Below are 5,136 nucleotides of genomic sequence, written 5' to 3' on the forward strand. Positions count from 1 at the left end.
GGCAGGGGCGGTCAGGGGCTCGCGGGCAGTTTGGGAGGACGGTAGGGGCGGTCAGGGGTCAGGGACCAGTTTGGGGGGACGGCAAGGGACGGTCAGCAGGTTGGGGATGTTACGCGCGTCCGTATGAGACCACCTGAGCAGGCTTAGCCACAAGGCTGTTTACTCACTTGGGTGCAAGTGGGCTGAGTCCGAGAAAGGAGTCAGCAAAGGATGGTGGATTGATGGATTGACTGATTTGTCGGAGTCCCGCTGTGTCGCCAGGCTGGAGTGCAGTGGCGTGATCTCGGCTCACTGCAACCTCCGCCTCTCGGGTTCAAGCGATTCTCCTGCCTCAGCCTCCCGAGTAGCTGAGATTACAGGCGTGAGCCACCACGCCCGGCTAATTTTTGTGTGTTAAGTAGAGACAGGGTTTCACCGTGTTGGCCAGGATGGTCTCGAGCTCTTGACCTTGTGATCCACCCGCCTCGGCCTTCCAAAGTGCTGGGATGACAGGCGTGAGCCACTGCGCCCGGCAATCATTAGTTCTTACAGGTTTGGGATAGGCGGTGGAGTTAGGCGCAGTTTTTTTTGCGGACGGTGGGTGGGTGTTACAAAGTACATTCTCAAGGGCGGGGACGATGTTTCAAAGTACATTCACAAGGGTGTGGAGGATGTATTGTCACAAGGGCGGGGAGGAATATTACAAAGTACCTTCACAAGGGCACGAGAGTGTATTGTCACAAGGGCGGGGTACATTCACAAGGGCCAGGAGGATGTATGGTACAAAGTGCATGCACAAGGGCAGGGGGATGTCACCAGGTACATTATCATCACAAGGGCGGGGGGATGTCACGATGGCTTGACCGAGGTGCGGCCAGCTCAGAGGACCTTACAGGGGACAGCTTGGGGGGACAGCAAGGGACGGTCCGGGGGTCGGAGGCAGTTTGGGGGATGACCTCGGCGGTGGGAGTGACCTGCCCTGGGGGTTTTGTTGCGGGGTATCCCTAATACCCTGAAATCTTTATTCGGGCAGCTGGTTTCAGTTAAATATAGTGTCTCCTGTTTGCCTTTTGTCTTCTCCCTAGTGACAATAGGAAAATTTTCAAGTCTGTTTTCTGCCTTCTGGTCCGTCAGAATAACACCTGTTTATTCTGGGGTACAGGCTAAGAATGGCCTAAGGAACTGTCTCAGGAATATTCTCTCTCCCACAATTGTAGAGAAAGGGTGCGCAGTTCCACATCTTATATAGCATGATAGAGATGGATTAAAATGTTCATAAAATAGTAGTTTTCGGCCAGGTGCGGTGGCTCAGGCCTGTAATCCCAGCACTTTGGGAGGCTGAGGTGGGCAGATGACGAGGTCAGGAGATGGAGACCATCCTGGCTAACACGGTGAAACCCTAAAAATACAAAATACTAAAATACAAAAAAATAGCTGAGGTGGCGGGCGCCTGTAGTCCCAGCTACTGGGGAGGTTGAGGCAGAATGGTGTGAACCCAGGGGGCAGAGCCTGCAGTGAGCCGAGATCGCGCCACTGCACTCCAGCCTGGGCAACAGAGCGAGCCTCTGTCTCAAAAAAAAAAAAAGGAGTTTTTCAAATGCTAAAGCAATCAGACAAAAAATAATAGTTATTCTTCCATACAAGGTGCAGAGTTTGCGACAGCGTGTGATCCTGTTCCATTTGAGCTCATCTAGACATGAGATTAATGCAAATTCTGCAAAAACCTGTAAAACTGAGGCATGTTCCATTCTGGTTAATTTCCAGTTTGTCACCAATAGTATTGCTTCACTGATCCATCATCTGTTTGCTGACTGGGAAAAGCAGTTTCTGGCCTTGTAAAGTCATAAAGACTGCCTGGGAACTCCCTTCCCCTACTTACACATGGGGTGAAAGTAGTGATTCTACTGCATTCTCACTCTGCGGGATGGGGGTCTTCGTGGCATTTGAAGTGTAGCACCTGGAGCAGGGAGGTGAGCCCAGAGACCCGTGACTCCAGCTAAGCCCACTGTTGAGCCTGCACCGGAGGCCGCTGAGGGTGCAGCCGGGTCTGGCCGGGCAGCCTCCCCGTGCTCAGACCTCCTGCCTCGTGGAACAGCCACAGCAGGAACTGTTCATGCTGATTGAGGCTGCTGAGCATCGGAATGACGATTATCCGGGAGATGTGCTTGTGGGCGATTTAGCCTTTCTGAGGTTGCACCTGTGGTTGTCTAGGGGCAGTTTCTACGCAGCTGGTTTAATTTATGCATTAAGGGTTTTGTTTTATTTTTGAGACTGTGTCTCCCCGGCTGGAGTGCAATGGCCTGATCTCACACATTGTAACCTCCGCCTCCCAGGTTCAAGCAATTCTCCTACCCCAGCCTCCAGAGTAGCTGGGATTACAGGCACCCGCCACCATGACTGGCTAATTTTTATATTTTTAGTAGAGACAGGGTTCCTACATGTTGGCCAGGCTATTCTCAAACTCCTGACCTTAAATGATTCGCCCTCCTCCACGTCCCAAAGTGCTGGGATTTCAGGCATGAGCCACTGCGCCCGGCCTGGATTAAGTTTTCCTATAAACACCAGTGGCTTTACTGCCCACATAAATAGGCCTTCAGCATCTCTTCAACACCTGTGTGCTTCTAGCAGCACTCATCACTGTGCTGCCCGCAGGGTAACCACTGTCCTGATTGATTTTTTTCATTCTCTCTACCTTTACCATTTATTATTTATTGTCATACAGAGTTTTAATTTTGCCTCCTTTGAAAATTTTTTTTTTTTTCCCCAGGCAGGGTCTTACTCTGTCACCCAGGCTGGAGTGCAGTGGCGTGAGCACAGCTCACCACCAATGGTGCATGCCACTATTCCTGGCGAATATTTTTTTGTCGACGAGGGTCTCGCTGTTGCCCCAAGCTAGTCTTGAACTCTTTGACTCAAGCGATCTGCCCTCCTCGGCCTCCCGGAGTGCTGGGATTACAAGCATGAGTCACTGCACCCGGCCTGAAATTTCAATAAGTGGCTGTTATCGTAAGTGGCTGTTACCATTAGTGCACCTTGAAAGGCTTTTCTGTGGTGTTTTTCCTTTGCACACATGCTGGTGTCTGAGACAGTGCGTGACCCAGTTAGTTCCGTCATTCCAGCATTTGTCAGGCTTGGGTATGTTGGTTTACTTTATGTACTTATTTATTTTTAGAGACAAGGTCTTATTCTGTTGCCTAAGCTGGAGCGCAGTGGTATGATCATGGCTCACTGCAGTCTCAAACTCCTGGCTTTAAGTAATCCTCTCGCCTCAGCTTTCCAAGTAGCTGAGACCACAGGTGTGCACCACCACATCCAGCCAAAGTTTTTTTTGTTTGTTTTGAGATGGAGTCTTGCTCTGTTACCCGGGCTGGAGTGCAATGGCACGATCTCAGCTCACTGCAACCTCCGCCTCCCGGGTTCAAGCAATCCTCCTACCGCAGCCTCCCGGATAGCTGTGGTTACAGGCATGTGTCACCAAGCCTGGCTAATTTTTATATTTTTAGTAGACACAGTTTCATAATGTTGGCCAGGTTGGTCTCAAACTCTTGGCCTCAAGTAATCTACCTGCTTCAGCCTCCCAAAGTGTTGGGATTACAGGCGTGAGCCACTGCACCTGGCCTTCCTTGTAGCTTATGTGTGGGCATATATGCACACTTGCTGTACCTGGACATTGTAAGAACACTAACTTCTGAATGGGTTCTGCGTTTGTCATTCACAGTGAAATGTGCATTATGCTGATGACTGAACTTGCAGTTGATGTGGACATTCCTTATTCTCCCATAGATAGCATCTCTCCTTGCCCAGGTGTTAAACTGTCGCTTGTTTCCAGCATTGTAACAATGCTTGCTCTGTCATATATTCATGCACCATAAACACAGCTTCCCATCTTTTTCTGTCGGTCGATTTGTCCATCCTGCCGATACCATCTTCCTAATTACTTTTTTTTTTTTTTTTTTGAGACGAAGTCTCACTCTGTTGCCTAGGCTGGAGTGCAATGGCACGATCTTGGCTCACTGCAACCTCTGTCTCCTGGGTTCAAGCGATTCTTCTGCCTCAGCCTCCCAAGTAGCTGAGATTACAAGCACATGCCATCACACCCAGTTAATTTTTAAATTTTTGGTAGAGATGGGGTTTCATCATGTTGACCAGGCTGGTCTGGAACTCTTGACTTCAGGTGATCCGCCCCCTCGGCCTCCCAAAGTATTCGCATTATAGACGTGAGCCACTGCCCCTGGCCCTCTCCTACTTAGGATTGTGATTTTAAGTGCCTCGATGTGTTTTAGAATTGCCCCTCTACCTTGCTCTGCAGGAAACCTGGTGGTTCTTAAGACATTTGCCTTTCATTTCAGTTCTTAGAAGTAGTTTTTCATAAATGCAAAACAAGGAAAAAAAAAAAAAAAAAAGAGACTGGTTTTGGATTTAATGGAATTTTATTCAAACCCTAGATCAGCCTGAGAGGTCTGTTGATGTGGCATTGTTTCCTTCCTGAGTCCGTGTGCCATCTCTCATTTCACTGTCCTTTGATGTCATTCAGTAGTGTTTTATCATTGTTCCATGATGATTATTTTATATCCTTCATTAGATATAAAATCCCTCTGTTGTCCAGGCTGGAATGCAGTGATGCAGTCATGGCTCACTGCAGCCTCAAAATCCTGTGCTCAAGCGATCCTCGGCCTCTGCCTCCTGAGTAGGTGGGACTGCAGATTCATGCCACCACACCCAGCTAATTTGGCCGGGCGCGGTGGCTCACGCCTGTAACCCCAGCACTTTGGGAGGCTGAGGTGGGTGAATCATGAGGTCAGGAGTTCCAGACCAGCCTGGCCAAGATAGTGAAACCCCATCTCTACTAAAAATACAAAAATTAGCCAGGCGTGGTGATGCATGCCTGTAGTCCCAGCTACTTGGGAGGCTGAGGCAGGAGAATCGCGTGAACCTGGGAGGCAGAGGTGGCAGTGAGCCAAGATCATGCCACTGCAGTCCAGCCTGGGCGACAAGAGCAAAACTCCGTCTTTTTTTTTTTTTTTTTTTTTTTTTTTGAGACGGAGTCTCACTCTGTTGCTGGGGCTGGAGTGCAGTGGCCGGATCTCAGCTCACCGCAAGCTCCGCCTCCCGGGTTCACGCCATTCTCCTGCCTCAGCCTCCCGAGTAGCTGGGACT

The sequence above is a fragment of the Rhinopithecus bieti genome, unplaced genomic scaffold (assembly GCF_001698545.2).
Source record: "Rhinopithecus bieti isolate Rb0 unplaced genomic scaffold, ASM169854v2 scaffold_13262, whole genome shotgun sequence".
NCBI classification, from domain to species: Eukaryota; Metazoa; Chordata; class Mammalia; order Primates; family Cercopithecidae; genus Rhinopithecus; species Rhinopithecus bieti.